An 18,327-nucleotide genomic window follows, 5' to 3' on the forward strand; every position below is an offset into this window, starting at 1 on the left:
AGAGTCGTGAAGCAGCCAGCTGGAAGAAAGCTTAATCTGAACATCCTTGCTCCGAAAAGCCAGGACCAGCAGGGTCAGGATCTGCTCAAACCATGTGGACTCTCTAACAGCAAGGTCCTGGCTTGAGTCAAAGAGCATCAACATGCACGTTACAAAGGCATCGCTGCTGCTCGTAATGGTACCCTTCCTGTGCCCTCCATCTCATGCTGCTGAGGACGGGGTTCCTGCCTACCCAGTGGATATACCATTTGCTTGCTTTTTAACACGAGTCTAACAACACCAAAGGCAGAAGAGAAACTTCCTCTCCCTGTGAAATTCCCTAGAAAATCCTGAGTTGTAAAGCAGAGGAACTTGTAGACCAACACTTTACCTCTGGGTCATAAACCATCACATATCCCAAGAGGGAACTTCTATTTTTTTTTTTCCTTGCCTGAATATGTGCTGATCTCATTCATCTTGGGAAGAGCACGGGGTGTTCTCATCCAGGCTATACCTGGCAAGCTGCATACACTGTGACAGAGAGAGCGAACTTCTGAGCAAGCTCTGCAGTGGCTGCTGCCGGGCTTCTTGTGGTTTATTTCTCGAGCGAGAGGCCGGCTTCTTCACCTGGCATTCTTGAGAGAGATGAAGGGTAAGTCAGCAAATCAGCTTCATGCACTGCAAACATCCTCTGCTTTCAGCCATGGCAGAATTAGCTCAGGTCGGGATTTGTTGGTAGCCTGGCGCGAAATGTCTGCAGGGCTTTCTCCCCCCAAACCTTCCCCGGAGGGAGAAAGCAAGCAAATCTTTTTAACGTGATGCGCGGAGGCAGGATGCAGGAGCTGTGGTACCCGGCATGGCTCAGCAAGCTCTGCCGGGGAAATCAACAGGGAACGTTCCTGATGCTATTTTAAACATCGGCAGAAAACGCCAGCTAGCAACACGGAATTCGACGGGGCTGCACAAAGCCAAGAGCAGCGGCAGGAACACGAGCCGCGTGCCCGTATAGCAGGGGTCCCGCACACCGCGGAGCGAGCTGCTCGCACCGCTGTGTGGGCTGCTCGCTCGCTCGCTCGGCTCGTTGCTATATTCGCTAACGCCGCCGTTGCTTCGACATCTCAGCTGGCAAGCCGGCGTCTGGATGCCTCGGTGTCACGCAGGCACCTCCGTTTCAGCCCTGGGGAGAGCAGCTTAGATCTGCTGGCCGGGGTTAAAAATGAATCGCAGCTAAGCTGTTCAGAGGGATCCACGCTGCCGCCGATGTGAGTTCTCCGCGCCCGTCGGTGCCGGTGGAAGTTGCATGCCTGTCTCCGAGGGGGGATGCAGCTCTTGCCGGGTGACTGCCGAAAACCCCCCCCTGCTCTGCCGGCTCCTGGAGCCTCTTGCCTTGCTTGCCTGGGAGAGGATGGAAAGAGGGCATGTCGCAGGATTGCTGCAGCCGGTCGGTGCTGCTAAAGGCAGTACGTGAGATTAAAGGCAGTATCTGAGAATAAAGATACCGCAGCAACCCTTCGCTTCAGAATAATGAATATTGCAGGTCTGGCTACTGCAGGAAAAGTCCCCTTTGTAAATCGTGTGTTTGGAGAGAGAAGAGCAATTATGCGGATTCTGCTGCAGCTCATTTTGGTCGGGTTAATTTGGGAAGAGGATGTTTGCTGGCAGCTAAAGGAGACAGCCTGGGAGACTGGGTAAAATGTTGAATTACCAGACCCGGCTGGTGTTTGGAAATGGTAAAATAATCTCAAGGCAGGGGAACACAGTTTGGTATGATTTACCTTCTGAGATAGTCAGGAGGGGAGAGACCTCAGCTTAGAGGGCTCCTCTTGTCTTATAAAAAAAAAAAAAAAAAAAGATTTTCGAAGACAGCGCTTGTTTTGCAAAGCCCAGACAGCACGGTGATGGGCATTGCTGAAACCAGCTGACTTGCCTGCGGTCTGAATGTCGGGCCTTTCCAGAAACGCTGTCTGTGCCAGCAGAATGGCTCTCAGAGAAAGCTCTCGGTCGCAGCGGAGCTTTTCGACACCCCGGGTTTGTGTGTGGGTGCGTGTGTGTGTGCGTTTGGGGGGAGATGGTGTGAACTGCTCGTTGTACCCCGAGTCGGACTCTGTAGCCGTGGTGTCACTGGAGCTGTGGCAATGGGTATCGCACAGGGCTGTGCTGTTAAAAGGAGAGCCCCAGCGGGGTTCAACGTGACAGTCACGCTCGGTGCTTTCGGTGCTCGCAGTCTCGGGCATCTCATAGCTAAACCTGGTGCCGCTTTCTCAAAAGCTGCTGTCGAATGCCCAGAGCTACCAGGGGACCTCCTGCGTGGATGCGGCAAGGACGCGAGGTCTGAGCTGAGGTGGTATAGTGGAAATGCCAAGGAGGGCGAGTTGGCCGTGTTGGTTTGGACAGACTGGAGATCGGAAAGGAGGGCAAATAGCAGCAAACCCTCCCGGAGAGGAGGCGACCGGGGATCGAAAGGGAGAGACGGCGTTTGCGTGTGCTGGGACGGTTCCTGGGGTGTGGAGGGGGCAAGGAGTACGTAAGCACACACACACGGGCCTGTGACAGCAGGGACTGCTCCCCACGCTAACTCATCGGCGTCCACGCTCACTGGTGAGCACACAAGGCCACAAATGAGAGATTTCCCGTGCTTGCAAGAAAAGGGACTTTTGCTCATTCCCTACTTCTCTATCAAAATTCACATTGCAAACTCTGCTTTAGCTTTTAGGGAAAAGAACAGTCACTGTGAAGGCTGATTTTTTAGAAGCGGTAGTACAACGAACCTAAAGGACAACCTTCCCCCTGCATAACTTTATTTTGTTCTAAATTCCCAGTGGATGCTTCAGGACTGATCGCAACCAAACAATTTAGCAATGTAAAGGCACTTCTTCTGCAGAAGTAGCAGTCTGCCATGGATTGCCACTCCATATTCTCTCGCTACAGTTTTCGCACTGAATTTATAGTCTGTATTATTTTGTTTAATGCTGTTGAGGACAAAGGGGCCTCTGTACAGAGCAACCATATTAAAACACGCCTATTAAACCTCACCCTGCGAAACCACGTGGGCTGACTGCTGCAGGCTTTGGTGGCGGTCGTGCTGAGGTTTCTAGTCTTGAAGATTACAGGAACCGAGCGTAGAACAACGTCGCTATTGTCAAAAAGGCTGGAGGTCTGGTGGTTGGAGACCAAGAACAGTGCCTGAGGGAAGGCCTGCAGGAGACCTTCCAGCTGTCTTTTACCTTCAGCCTTCACCTAAGGTAGAAAAGGAGATAGAGTGAGGGCTGTCCCTTCATGGCTTGTTGATAGTTTGTCAAGCAGGGGTTGGGAGGAGGCTTCAGTGGACAACTGGGTATTCCAGTCGTTTCTTTCCTCCAGCACCTGACACAGATTCATGATCTGGATCTCCAGGAGTCTCTTCATCCCCCTCTGAAGCACAGCCACTGCTTTGCTCGGTAGGGATCAGAAACCTAGTTACAGTCTGCTGTTGAAGCAGGTGTAGCATTTTAGCCCTCCCACCACGAAGGGACCAAGCACCACTAGCAAACTGAGCTTGGCTGAGCTGCTCTCCTGGACTGACACCCACAGGGTGCCTCTCTCTGCCATGAAGTCGCCTGTCAGCGCAAGCTGCTCTGAGAAGATGGATCCAGACCCAAAACTAGGTGAGGGCAAAGATCTCCATCATCCCAGAGCAAGGAGGATTAGACGACACGCAAAGCAAACACCTTGCTAGAGGCTGCACGCATACGCTGAAGCAACCACAGAGCCCGCAGCTCCAATACAAAAACACTGACCTGAATGGCAGCCAGATCGTTTTTTATGAGAATGCACCGTTCTTGAGCAATTTTTCCAGCACACCCCACACAAACAGGTATTCCTTGAACACGGCAGCATCTACCATCTCATGCCAGCTTTTTTTTTTTTTAACTGTAAGGGGTGGGAGGGCTCTCATGTATCACTTAGTGTCTCTATGCTAGTGAGTGCAAAGTCTGAGGAGCAAAATCCAGTAGGAAACCAGTGCAGATTTCACTGACCCCATTTCATGTCACCAGTTCTGCCAAAGTCAGACAAGATCCCACATTTCTGCAGAAGTGTGAGGCCTTCAGCTTGGCATCACAGAATCACAGAATCACAGAATAGTAGGGGTTGGAAGGGACCTCTGTGGGTCATCTAGTCCAACCCTCCTGCTGAAGCAGGGTCACCTACAGCAGGCTGCACAGGACCTTGTCCAGGCGGGTCTTGAATATCTCCAGAGAAGGAGACTCCACAACCTCCCTGGGAAGCCTGTTCCAGTGCTCCATCACCGTCAGAGGGAAGAAGTTCTTCCTCATGTTCAGCTGGAACTTCCTCTGCTTCTGTTTGTGCCCATTGCCCCTTGTCCTGTCACTGGGCACCACTGAAAAGAGCTTGGCCCCATCCTCCTGACACCCACCCTTCAGATATTTATAAGCATTTATTAGGTCCCCTCGCAACCTTCTCTTCTTCAGGCTGAACAAGCCCAGCTCCTCATAGGGGACATGTTCTAGTCCCCTCACCATCCTTGTAGCCCTCCGCTGGACTCTCTCCAGTAGCTCTTCATCTTTCTTGAACTGGGGAGCCCAGAACTGGACAGCGTACTCCAGATGAGGCCTCACTAGGGCAGTGTAGAGGGGAAGGAGAACCTCCCTCGTCCTGCTGGCCACACTCTTCTTGATGCACCTGGCATGTATACGCCAGACTAATAACATGTCCTTCTTCTTCTCGTCACAGCAACAGGCTTCCCAGGAAAGGCAGGCTGACTCTTCCCAGTGGATTTCACTGCAGAAGTGGCGTTGATCCTTCAACAGTGGTGCTAGCTAAATTAGCTAAATCCTTGGTGGTAAAAAATGGTCATGGAGGGAAAATGGGCAGTGTCTGTAAAGTTGCAGGCGTAGCAGACATCCCACTCACCTCCCAACTGGCCCAACGTACCCTGTGCCCACTCTGACCTGGAGTTTGTGCTACTGTGAAAACAGGGAGTTTTTAAGACTTTATTTGGCCCAATTTACAAACTTCCACAGCACGGTAGTACCTCGGGGGCAGCCAGGATGTATCACCAGATAAATTAATTGCACTCCTTGGGTAGCGGTGAGATAGACACAGGGTATAAGTTCCTAATTAAGGTAATAAAATGGCTGGAGTCTCCCTTGCCACGGGGGAGAGCTGGAGGCATGTTCCTAGGCGAGCAGCTCTGCTCCTCGGCAGAAACCCCTCTGATTCGAGCTTGCAGCCTCGTCGGGTCCCTTGTTTCTGCCTGCGGGAGGGAGGGGGAAGCGAAAGCAGAGCTGCTTCTTCTGCTAGTCTGCCTCTTGGGACACTGTACATTGGCCTGATTTGAAGAGCAGCGGAAAAATTGTATTTATTCCAGACAATCTAACAAAAGTTTCCCATGTTGTCTCATTCAGTAGAAAACTGATATTCTAGTTCTTCCTTGACTGGATTTGATCACCCTGAAAAGACCATTAATTTTAACCTGCCAAAAAAGAACTGAGTGATATAGAACTTGAGCCCCCCTCCAAATTGAGTAGAAATTGAGTATTTTCCTTTGTTTGCAATGTGATGCACTAAATAATGCACAGAAGTTGCCTAGGGAAAACTGTTTCATCACACAGGGAGAGAAGCAAATGCTGTAGTCATACAAAGGTGGATTGAGCCCTGTCCCTGTGCAATGCTGGAGGCAGATGGAGTAACCTTCTAGGTCTCCTGTACCTGTCCTGTCAGATCTATTTCCAGGTACTTTGCATAATTCTTAGCTAATTGTCAGGCACAGGAGCAGCTTCTGGCTGGGATCACCACTGTGTCATTAGCTGGGGACTCCTGTGTTCAATGCCTGCATTCACGAACGTCAAGCAAATACCTGTTAGGAAAGGGAGAGGATGAGCCAGGTTCTTCTCAGTTTGTGGTCCATGAGCCAGTCACCACTGCCAGAGGATTCACTGTGCTTTGGAAGGGAGGAGAGGGAGTTTCAAATAACAATTCTCACATGCACAAGCCAACAGAAAAAACAATGATAAACACACAAAGAAAAACACAGCTTAAATTTGCTTTAGCGACCTGCGAAAACCACAGCAGCGGTGCGGCGCAAGGGGGCTTGGCATGCTTACAACCAAAAATTAAGTGGCCCCAAAAGTGAAAAAACATTGACAACTCCTAACACACTACGCAGTTCTTGTTTGAACATCCTAAGCATCCGAATTTCCTCCTCAGCGAGCTGCATTAGGCTGCAGAGCAGCCTGCTGCCGGGAAGCTTTGGCAGTAACGGCAGAGAGGTTGGATGCTGTTGGCACCCATTTTGACAAGTCCATTGTGCGGATGGGTTCGCAGAGCTGCGCTGCGAGCCGAGGAGAACAGTGGCTTCTTCTGCGACTGGGCAAGAGCTGTGGCTCTCCACACGTTGTACAGTATCCACTTCGGCCTCCTGCACAAAGCCCTGTGAGCAACAGAGCCAGGACCACGTTGCCTCTTTGTATGAAGTCTGGGCAGACACTTCCAGGTCACTCGCTCCAGACAGCATTCATGACCTACGTTTTCGACGACTTCCAGTTCCCGGAGGGGAGCTCGGTGCCTTGGCAGCAGCCCTGCCGCTGTCCCCACGGTCCCTGGGCTGCACTGCCTGCTGGAGCATGGCCGGAGTGTGTGGCAGCTCAGGCACTTGGGAAGAGGCCACCACGTCCTGCTTGGATGTGATGTGCCTCACGCCACGGTGCCTTTTGGGTTCATTTAGGCACACAGCTCATTCTTCACTGGCTGAAGGGAGATCCAAGAACAGGATTTAGCTGTAGCTCACCCTCCCCTTTCTTCTCCTCCTTGATCCTCCAGCAGGAATAAATGCAAAAGAGAATGAAGGTCATCCACGGCCAAGGCAAGTCCACACTAACCTCTCGCTGGAGCCTTGGCAAAGTCCAGCATTCAAGCCCTGGGAATTATTGTGAAATGGATAATTGAGCAGGAAAGGCCAGATTTTGGTAGCTGTGAAACGGAGAGGGACACTTTACCCATGCCCAGGAGAGCAAGGTGAGGGTTCCACAGGGTTGGCACACTGGAAGACTGTGCCATGCTTCTTGTCTGGCTAACAGGAAAGAACTGCGCTGGAGGAAACACCAACGGCTTAAGGATGACTGCATGCACGGGAGAGTCCACTCATGTGTGTACCCCTCCCGTGGCATTTTTAGTAGACGTCCTTGTACACATTTGGGAGGGAAAGAAAATCTGTGACAGTCTGTTCTTCTAGCAGATCTTCCCCTTTGTTTCCAAGGCCAGATGTCAATCTCAAAAAAAAAGACTTTTCTCTGCCATCCTGGAGAAAACACCAAAAGTGCAGGATCAGCTGAAAAAGATGAACTTGCTGCAAGCAAACCCGACACCTTCTGCAACATCCAACAGACCGGAAACTTCGTTTGTTTTCTTTCCACACAACTGATCAATTGAAACCAATCAATGAAACATTGCGGGTTAGCACGTTCCTGCCTCCACCCCACAGGCTCCTGGTGCCACCTGATCTGAACAGCAGATCAGAGCTAACACACATGCTAACCCACATGCAAGCGCGCTGTCCTCCAGTGAGATCCCACGTCCTCCTGCGGGCTTGTTCTGGCTCTCAGTAAGGAAAGGCCAGTTCACACCAATCATCCCAGGTGATGGGACGTCCCATGGATGTCTAGTTATTATCTACAGCTCAGCCTGGATAAAACAGTTTTTGACATCCCTTCCCTCCTAAGCTTTCTCCCTAAATGTTCTAACAACACAGTGGGCAACACGATGTGTTATCTACCATGCAGACACGGCTCCTGAATGCCACCTCACACCTCTCTTTCGAGGTCCATGGATGTAGGCTGCAGCTAAATTTTGTGGCTTTTTTCAAGCCCAGCTTCTCCAGCCCTTCAGGTAAATCTCTTGCCTACCTCTTCCTTCCTCTGTTACTGAGGTACCTTCCACGGGCCCTGATCATGCTTCACTCTTACCCATTCAGGGTACTACAATGGAGATTTTTCTCCTAACCTCTCCCTTTTGTCTTGCTTCCCAGTCTGTATCCCTCCACTGGGTCCTTCCTTTCCATAACATCAAACTCAGGTCTTCACTCTCAAAGCCCTGTGACTCCTCTGACTGTGGCCATTCCCACCAACAACCAGACCACGATGGCAACCTCTGTGGCCAACCTCCTCATACATTTTATGATGTCTTTGGAAGGTCTCCTCAGAAACATCCAAAAATCAACCCCATGACAGTCCTCCCAGTCCCTGGTAGAAACCCATCTTTGCCCCCAGTAGGTGCACAAGGGTTAGGTCACCACCGGCAAGCATCACTTTCCTTCCCCATGTTCCCCTGTTTGTCTGAGCCCACCCATTTTCCTATGTCTCAATCTCAGAATAACAAACATAAGGGTTTGTTGTGTAGCACAGTTTAGCCCAGCTGCAGCTTCTTATCCTATGGCAACAGAAACCAGGAATAATAATAGCAAGGTGGTGACTCATTAAAACCAATAACCTCAATAATTAGGCTTACTTAACTTTTCCAATTGTATAAACAACTGAAAAAAAAAAAAAAATACCTAAAGCTTTTCCAGTATTTTTTACTTTTCCAGTTTCTCACACAGAAATTGTCAGTACTGGGCACTTCTTGCAGTCAAATTTCCTCTCCACACAACAGTAAATGCATAGAGTGAGACGAAACGTTTGCTTTGACCATATGCCCAGCGACAGGACAAGGGGCAACGGGCACAAACTTAAGCATACGAAGTTCCAGCTGAACATGAGGAAGAACTTCTTCCCTCTGAGGGTGATGGAGCACTGGAACAGGCTGCCCAGGGAGGTGGTGGAGTCTCCTTCTCTGGAGATATTCAAGACCCACCTGGACGCGGTCCTGTGCAGCCTGCTGTAGGTGACCCTGCTTCGGCAGGGGGGTTGGACTAGATGACCCACAGAGGTCCCTTCCAACCCCGAACATTCTGTGATTCTGTGATTCTGTGATTCTGTTCATGCTAAAGACTCTCCTGCACCTCTTTGCTTCTGACCAAGAAGGAGCCCAGCTGCAGCTCTGCCTTGGTGCTGACACTGTTCCAGCTGCAGCTGCCATAGGGGAAAAAAAAACAACAAAAAAAAAACCACCAAAGGCAAAACTGTCCAAGTTTCAAGTTCCTGAAAAAACCATTTAAATCAGCAGAGGTGGAGTCTGGGTGCAAATTTTCCTCTAGATCTGATGCTTGGTGGGTTCATCTCTGCCATCCACCACTGCCTGCAGCTGCTGCTGGTTGAAGTTGTACCCTGGGTACAGCCTCTTCTCTGCTGCCCCTGCCAATTGCCCCTCTCTAAATAACCCTTAGTGCCCCAGTGACTCTTGTCAGAGGCAGAGGAGGTGGCACGGACCAAGACAAAAGCTGCCCATGGGATTAGGAGAGGGTGTCTGTGGGACAAGGAGCCATCAGAAGTAGGAAAGCACCTGGGAGAAGGCACCTGAAGGACAGATGGACAGGTAGCAGTGGGGCAAAGAGGCTGGGACAAGGTGGCTGGTGAGCTAAGAAGCAATCCTGATGGCAGAGGGTGGAACAGAGAAGATAAGGAGCCAGGGAAGAAGATATGAGAGGACCGGGCTGAAAAGGGGATGAAAGGACCAAACTGGGAAGGGAGGTGGGCGTCAGATCCCTGAGCAGAGCCTCACACTCCACTCTTCTTTCTCAGTCCTTCTCCCTGCATTTCATGCACACCAGGACTTCATGTTCAACTTTGTCTTTTTTTAACTGCAAAAGATCTCAGCACCCTACAGCTCGCCGGCAGCCCAGCAGCAGGAGCGGCTACTGAACCAGTGCTGCCCTGGAAATGGCTGCTTAGACCCCAGCAGGGCAACTGCCCTGACGCCAGCACTGGGGAAGCCTTAGTGTAGATAAGACCTCAAGAACTTGACCTCCAGGCTGTCAGACCTGCCCCACAGCTCTCACCTCCCCCAAAAAAACCCCAATGAGTACAATAATGTGATGTTAAAAATGGAAAGTGCTCATGGAAAGAGATCAGCTGGCTTTGCTACGCAGTTTTATGTCCTGGAGTTCCTTTTGATGTAAATGTGTGAAATTACACATTTATTGGAAGATTCAAATGTAGCCATGGCAACATGATTATCAAACGGTTGCATATGGAAGTGTAAATCCATATAGGTTTCTGGCTGGCGAGATTAAACTGTCCAGGGACAGAACTCAATGTATGCCAAGCCCAGGCCCTCCATGTCCAAAAGGAATCAGCTCTGGCTTCTGTGCCTGGGAAAAATTCATTTCTTTGCATCCAAATTGTCTCCATTCAGCTGGGTTCACCATCAAGCAGATGCAGAAGGGCAGCTAAAGAAGCTGGTACCCTCAGCAGAGATGCAGTATCACGTCCCTCCCCGCACAGTGCTGCACAGGATAATGCTGCCTTCAAGGCTGGTTTAAACAAAGTCCTTTGAATCATAGAATTGTGGAGTGGTTCGGGTTGGAAGGGACATCATAGATCATCTCGTTCCAACCCCCCTGCCACAGGCAGGAACACCTTCCACCAGACCAGGGTGCCCAAAGCCCCGTCCAACCTGGCCTTGAACACTGCCAGGGAGCGGGCATCCACAGCTTCTGTGGGCAACCTGTGCCAGTGCCTCACCTCCCTCAAAGTAAATAATTTCTTCCTAATATCTAATCTAAATCTACACTCTTTCAGTTTAAAGCCCTTACTCCTTGTCCTATCACTACACACCCTTGTAAAAATTCCCTCTCCAGCTTTCTTGTAGTCTGCCTTTAAGTACTGAAAGGCTGTAAGAAGGTGTCCCCGCAGCCTTCTCTTCTCCAGGCTGAACAACCCCAACTCTCTCAGCCTTTCCTCACAGCAGAGGTGCTCCAGCCCTCGGACCATCTTTGTGGCCTCCTCTGGACCCGCTCCAACAGCTCCATGTCTTTCCTGTGCTGAGGGCTCCAGAGCCAGACGCAAGACTCCAGGTGGGAAGGGACAAGGAGAGTTCAGCCAGGAGCTGCGTCTCTGAAAAAAGAGCCCTGCGTAGGTTTAAGTTACCCCTCAAGCAATCATCAGGCTGTATTCATAGAGTCACCGTGCAAAGAAAACAGGCTGGGCAGCCAACGGCACCACGCTCAGAGCAGCCAGGGCATTTCCCCACCCACGGTGCGCTCATGTGACAGCGATCTGGTGACACCCGAAGAGGGGACAAGAAAAGCTGGCATGCGTACTGGCCGCACGTAGGAAAAGGCTGCGTCCTTACAGCCTCAAAACCGTGACCTTGCCGGTTATTCCTTGGAAACAGGGCCCATCAATTAATTTTCCACAGCTGCCAGCTGCAGGCTGAGCCACAGTGCCGCAGCCAAGGAAAATCTGTCGGAATCTTCTCCCTTCTCCCCTGGACACGAGGCTGGCTCCAAAGCCTCACATAAACTCTGCTCAGCTCAGTCCTGTTGTGTTCGGAGTGATGAGTAGATCATCAGGTGGGCTGTGAAAGAACCACAAAGCTGTTATTAACAGGGAAAAAAAAAAAAAGGAACGTGCATGCCAGCACGGAAACAGGCCCATGGAGAGGAAATAAAAGTTTTACACAGACATGCAAAGATTGGCTGAATTAGGCTGTAAATGAAAACAGAGTAGTGGAAGCGCATAAATTCATCCTTGGCTTACTTTTTTCCCAGAGATTTGAGGTGGCTCTTTCACTGAGAAACCCAAAAATAGGGCACCTGCGAGGTGTTCACAGCACTGAGGTTCGGGTACCTGAGGCAGGAGCCCTGGAAACCCTCTGTAATCAGCAGAAGAGCAGGTTATCTCCACGCGGAGTCTCCTTCTCTGGAGATATTCAAGACCCGCCTGGACAAGGTCCTGTGCAGCCTGCTGTAGGTGACCCTGCTTCAGCAGGGGCGTTGGACTGGATGACCCACAGAGGTCCCTTCCAACCCTGAACATTCTGTGATTCTGTGTGACAACATGGCGAGCAGCTTAGTGGGACACCTATAACACCTGATGGCAATGTCCCCGAGCTGTCACATAGCATTCACGGGATGGCTTCCTCGGTAGGATGTTCCTATGGTTAATTAACCTCTGATCCTTATTTCCAGCAGGAACATCTCTCGTTTCTGTCTCCAGCAAATAGCTCTTGTAGCACTCCACCTAATAGATGAGACAGCCTGCTCAAACCTGGCATCTTCTGCGGCTGCAGGTATTTCTTGGGACCGATCAAACCCCTTTTAACCTGCGCTCCTGCAAGGCAAACGTACCAGAGCTCCATCTCACTCTGGTTTCCAAACTTCCCCAGTATGTGAAGTCCCAGATCAGCCATCCTCCTCAGTTTCTTTCTCTGCATCATGAGGTTTTATAGCAGAATATCTTTACTTTTTCTCAGAGACAGTTTTAAATAGTAATGTTTCACAGGAAATTTTCGCCTTGGAAAAAAATATAGGCTCTCATCACTAAAGACAGCCCTTCCTCTGTAAACATGAGGCTTTTGATTTTAAAAGTGACAGATATTGTTTCTTAATTAAAAAAAAAGTTAAATTCCCCAAGCCATTTTAGAAAATTAATAAAAACTATTGCTGTGCTAATTGCTATGACCCAAACAATTTTCACAACAGCCCCTCTGTGGCCATGCAGATAAGGGTCATTCTTCATACGGACTTGCCATTCCATGCTGCAGCAGATTAAATATCTGATTTTTGGTAAGCTGTGAATTATCGTTAAAATAAAGCCATCACAGCCCTGCCGTTAACGCTGCCTGATGCAGTGCCTGGACTCCCATGATGTGGGATGCCGATGTGCTGGCGAACCCTCCAAGCCACACTGCCGTGCCATCCGGTCCCCAAACTCGGTCTCTGATGCTTGTGAATATGGACTGAACCCCTCCAAGAGGGGAGGCGAAGCTGTCGCCTGCATCTCCTCCTTCCCCTCGCCCCACCGCCCTTCGTGGTCCTTTGATCTCCGTACCCGGAGAATACGAATGGGAGCTCCAGAGTCTGAAGTGGCTTAAAGCCATTTGCTTTATTGCTGGATTAATGCTGGGAGGGTATGAAATCTGCCGGCGCTCGGCTCAGAGCACGTCAAGAGCTTTCCACTTCTCGCAGACGTGAGTGTGCTAAGCGTACCGGCCCGCCTCGCTGCAGCGCAGCTAACTGCTTTTATGAATGGAGTTAAAAACAACAGATGCTGTGAAGCTGTTGCTAAGAAGGTTTGTTTTTTTTTTTTTCCCCCTGGTGTCCTGACTGCTCCGGCCAACATAAGCCACAGCGCTCCCGAGCACCGCACAGCCCTGAAATCAAGGAAGCGGGCAGGAAAAGCAGAGCACGGGTTCCCTATCTGTTCTCAGCCTTTATTCAGCTGAGCAATTATGCAATTCCAGATCTGCGATTATTCCTGGCAAGGTTTATTCATCTCATGGGAGACTTTTGGAATAACACGGTGCTTTTGTAGGGAGTGTCAACCACCAGGCGAACGTGCCTTCCAGATCTGATTTTTTTTTTTTTTTTAAATATGTAAGTAATTGTTTCTTTACAGTTTGGTCTTTGCCTTTTGATGACTCACATTTCTACCTTGTCAGCTTTCAACACAGGCCCTGCCCTCCCTCCCAGTACTACAATCCTCCCAGATCTCACCCACTGTGCCGGGTCACCCAGGGTGAAATCGTGAATGATGAGAACCCATTTTATCAGCGTCCTCTCCAGATGTCCTGCTTTCGGGGGTGCTGCTTTCAGAGGGCTGCAAAAACTACGGGCACGGCAGTCAGAAGGCATAAAAAGCGAGGCACAATCCTGCCTCTAATACATTCAAACAGAGGTTTGCCTGTGGTTTATTATTTGGACAAACCCAGATGCATTTTCACGGAGACGGCGACAGACTCTGATCCCCAGCACTGCTGCTGTGCCAGGCGTCTCAGTCCTGTTCCAGCCTCCCGCAGTGCGAAAATGTTCTTCAAAATAAAGAGGCAGAAAGCTTAAACATTCATAAAACTAATTCTTCAGTCTTAATCTCAGTGAAGTATGACTGCACCCTTTTTAGAGGTTTTTTTGTGCATAACTTTTCCCCCTTCATTCCTCTCCGAAAAATGTATTCAACTTGAGGCAGGGAGCAATTATGGAAAATTTCAGGCTGAATGGTTAAAGCGTGGCCAACTTGTAAAGTAATTGGAAACATAGAAAGGAAAGTGTTTGGCAACATGGCATAAAAGGTGCTGTGTAAGTGGAGGATTCTTTTTTATTGCGAGCTCTCCTCTCTCTGATATGCTAATTGTGTTTTGCCCGATCTCTTGACAGTTCATTAATTTTTTGTCCAATTGCAGGCTGTTGAGTGCAGATAAATTTCAGGCTATTACAGGAACACCCTAGAAGTTTGTACAGAAAGGAAACTCTCTGTTTCCTGTATCATCCTTCTGGGGATCTTGAAAGAGTTCACAAAAGCCACTTAAGCAAACTTTCTTTGCTGGATAACGGAAGGAAAGGAAACTGTGAACAAGCAAACAACACTCAATTCCATGAGACAAGAGATACTCACAGGTCATTGGAGAGAAAGTAAAGTCAATGAATGCTACACACACACACACACACAGACACACAGAAACTTGTGCTCTGAAAATAATGGGAATTTCTGCACCTACGCACTATTTCTGGTCTATGAAAAGGTAAATCATGCAAACCGCCAGCGAGGCGGGTGGTGGAATATCCGTCCCTGCAACGCGTGAAATCTTTTTGAAGTTTTTTTGTGGTTCAAATAATATATCACCGGCGGAGTTGGAAATGGTCACGGATCAGCTGAACAGCTTCACTGTCTTCCTGTCATTAGCAGCACGGTTGCCAGAGGTCTGCTACAACCAGCTCTGTATTTTTCATCACATACAGATCGAAAGCAAAGGTCTGAACAGCTGTAAGTTTTCCAGGGGCTGGCCTCAAGGGCAGAATTCAGACAGAGCTCAGAGGTCTGGGGCAAAACACAGAGTCAGGTGCGCAGATGCAGCCTCTGCCTCCGAGCCCTGAAAATATTGGGGACTCCAATTTGTAGGCTTGTCCCTGTCTCTGTATTTTACGCCAGTTTTCTCAGGACATGAGGTTGGTCCAAGGGTATGGCCCCTTTCCTGACAACTTTTAAACCTCTTGGCTTCAGGTGCATTTCAGAGGGAGATCAAAACAACAGAGTGGATGAAATTCTGTGAGTTTGTTAAAATAAGTGCTTAGAGAAGGAGATCTGCAAGAGGCTCATCCGGAATATGGATTTTGTGGTATTTGATATGAGTAAATCCACGTGGTGGGGAGACCTTGTATCTGCTTAAACTAGAGGAAAAGAGGTTGAAGTTTGCAGTCAACAGCAAGGCACAGACCTGTAAGAAGAAATGGTTTTGGGGGATACTGGGTTAGCAGTGAGCAGAGCAGGGCAGGGGGAAGGCAGTAAAAGGGGAACAGTACAGCAGTACCTCTCGTTTCTGGGAAGTGAAGGTCAAAACAAGCCAGAAAGAATGATACAAAGCAGATATCCTCTACAAAACACACTCACCCCTCCCAATAGAGGAAGAGTTTCTGCAGCAGGGTGACTGAAGATCAACACGAAAGGACCAGGCCATCTGACAGATGATTTCCAGGACTATCTATTAGGAGAAAACTGAATAAATTTCAGCTCACTTTGGTGCCCCATGGTCCCTGAATACTCCTCTGAACTTCTCCAGCCACTCTTCAACCACAGCCTCACCAGACCACACTGGGAGGTTGTGGAGAACATGAGGGGTAGAAAAGTAAACCTCTAAAGACAACATCATGGGCTTGTTGGGCATCTCAGCAGGGAGGAGAAAGACCAAGCAAACTGTGGAGTCAGCACCAGCGGGTCTCCATTCCGGGTCTGATAGATGATAAGAAAAAACGGGAGGTGGTTGGTGTCTGCTCTGTACCTGTTGTATCCTTGAAGAGAGGATTTCTGTCTCCAAGGGCACTGACTGGCAATTTTTGAAAAGCATTTAAGATAATACCAATTGTGAAAACATTTTCTCTGGCAGATTCTGCAACATATGCCTCTGGTCTGACCAAAACCACTAGAAGGGAAAAAAAAAGAGTGAGGAAAATACATGAAACTTTTGCCAGCTGGAAAAAAATTACTTCGTTCAAACTTGGAGCAATCCATTCAGGCCAGTTCTTGTTTAATTAGGACTGGGGAAAGCTTTTTTTTTTTTTCAAAAATGCAACTGATTACTTGACAGGAAAAATCCAAACTCCTCAAAAACCTTTCTCCTGGTCTCTTCTCAAAGTTCTCCACAGCCACAGTGCTTCCCTGGGGAGCTTGTTAAACCTTCCAAGTAACCTCATTGCTAGGAACTCTCTCTGCTCTCAGTTTTATTAACTTCTTTATCTTAAGCTGTAACCTCTCAAGTCTGCTCTCGAGGTTGGAAATAATCTCCAGTCAAATGGTCGCCTTCTGAGCTTCTTTCTGTGCTCTGGCCCAGGTGAGCGCTAAGACGAGCTTACAGAGAGCATCTGTCTGCACCCAGCATAAATGCATTGCCAGTCCATAAAAACCGGCCAAAACCCATTTAAAGAGAAAGGATCTTTATTCCTATTCCGACATATTCAGAAAATATTCCCTGCTGCGTTTTATTCACTAATAACAGGAGAAAAAAAAAATCAGCTTTTTGGTCCTATCAAAGCAGCCCGGGGTCTTTGAGGTACTTCAGCTAGGAGCTTAGTCGCCAGGCTCTCCTTACAAATGAAGAAAGAAGCTGCTGAACTGATAGGTGCTACGAGGGCTACGAGGATGATGAGGGGACTGGAGCATCTCTCCTACGAGGAGAGGCTGAGGGAGCTGGGCTTGTTCAGCCTGAAGAAGAGAAGGCTGAGAGGGGACCTAATATATACTTACAAATATCTGAAGGGTGGGTGTCAGGAGGATGGGGCCAAACTCTTTTCAGTGGTGCCCAGTGACAGGACAAGGGGCAATGGGCACAAACTGAAGCAGAGGAAGTTCCAGGTGAACATCAGGAAGAACTTCTTCCCTCTGAGGGTGACGGAGCCCTGGAACAGGCTGCCCAGGGAGGTTGTGGAGTCTCCTTCTCTGGAGATATTCAAGACCTGCCTGGCCAAGGTCCTGTGCAGCCTGCTGTAGGTGACCCTGCTTCGGCAGGGGGGTTGGACTAGATGACCCACAGAGGTCCCTTCCAACCCCGAACATTCTGTGATTCTGTGTGATTCTGTGATAGGATTGCCCGAGGAAGAAGAGCAGCGGGAAAGTACGTCTCTGTTACCTTCCTGGTTTCTTTGCTGTTCACACAGTGTTCGCACAGGCACATCTACAAAAGAGCAGTGCCACCTCCGGGTCCCCCTCCAGCGGGCTGTGTGGTAGCTCTGGGAAGATCTGGGAAGTGTTTGAGGAAGACGATGAAATTGCTTGAGAAGACACTGGAAAGTGCAGCTGGTTTTATAGGAGTCAGAAATGAGAACTGGAGGGTGACTTATCCTGGGAGACACAATATCATGGGAAAGGGCCTGACCACTATCTGCGAGCCTCCGCAAGCTGAAACATGGTTTGGGACTGTCGCGTGAGTCAATGCACGTGGTTTATCCAGCAGAAAATTATTCCTTTTTTTAGGGTTTCCCACCACCAAATCAGCTACATGAACCGTCTCATCTTAAGCGTATACAATCAGCACAGGAAAAGGAAAAGCTTTTAAATCATTTTAGCTGAGAAGTGAAACTAGACCCCAAGAACAGCAGAGTGCATTACCCACTCTATGCTTCAGGTAGAGAGACTTCATCAACGACCTGGATGAAGAGTTAGAATGTACCCTCAGCAAGTTTGCTGACGACACCAAACTGGGAGGTGTGGTAGATACACCAGAAGGCTGTGCTGCCATTCAGCGTGACCTGGAGAGGCTGGAAAGTTGGGCAGAGAGGAACCTGATGAGGTTCAACAAGGGCAAGTGCAGGGTCCTGCACCTGGGGAGGAACAACCTCATGCATCAGTACAGGCTTGGGGTGGACCTGCTGGAGAGCAGCTCTGCGGAGAGGGACCTGGGTGTCCTAGTGGACGACAGGTTAACCATGAGCCAGCAGTGTGCCCTGGCTGCCAAGAAAGCCAATGGGATCCTGGGGTGCATCAAGAAGAGTGTGGCCAGTAGGACGAGGGAGGTTCTCCTTCCCCTCTACACTGCCCTGGTGAGGCCTCATCTGGAGTACTGTGTCCAGTTCTGGGCTCCCCAGTTCAAGAAAGCTGAAGAGCTACTGGAGAGAGTCCAGCGGAGGGCTACAAGGATGGTGAGGGGACTGGAGCATCTCCCCTACGAGGAGAGGTTGAGGGAACTGGGCTTGTTAAGCCTGAAGAAGAGAAGGCTGCGAGGGGACCTTATAAATGCCTACAAATATCTGAAGGGTGGGTGTCAGGA

General features: G+C 49.5%; 1 protein-coding gene across 2 annotated transcripts in view; it reads left to right on the forward strand.

Annotated features, from left to right (window-relative positions):
* The first annotated feature begins 496 nt into the window (after nucleotides 1-496).
* The window catches only part of SLC45A4 (solute carrier family 45 member 4), an 89,681-nt gene continuing 71,850 nt past the window's right edge, over nucleotides 497-18,327 (forward strand). Inside the window, exon 1 of one of the 2 annotated variants that reach the window (XM_075415491.1) lies at nucleotides 497-631. The gene's annotated coding sequence lies outside the window, so the exon portion shown is untranslated. Of the gene's footprint in view, nucleotides 632-827; nucleotides 1,242-18,327 lie in introns of those variants that run through there. The other variant, XM_075415489.1, reaches the window with a different exon arrangement.

Source organism: Opisthocomus hoazin, chromosome 3 (assembly GCF_030867145.1).
Source record: "Opisthocomus hoazin isolate bOpiHoa1 chromosome 3, bOpiHoa1.hap1, whole genome shotgun sequence".
Lineage (NCBI taxonomy): Eukaryota > Metazoa > Chordata > Aves > Opisthocomiformes > Opisthocomidae > Opisthocomus > Opisthocomus hoazin.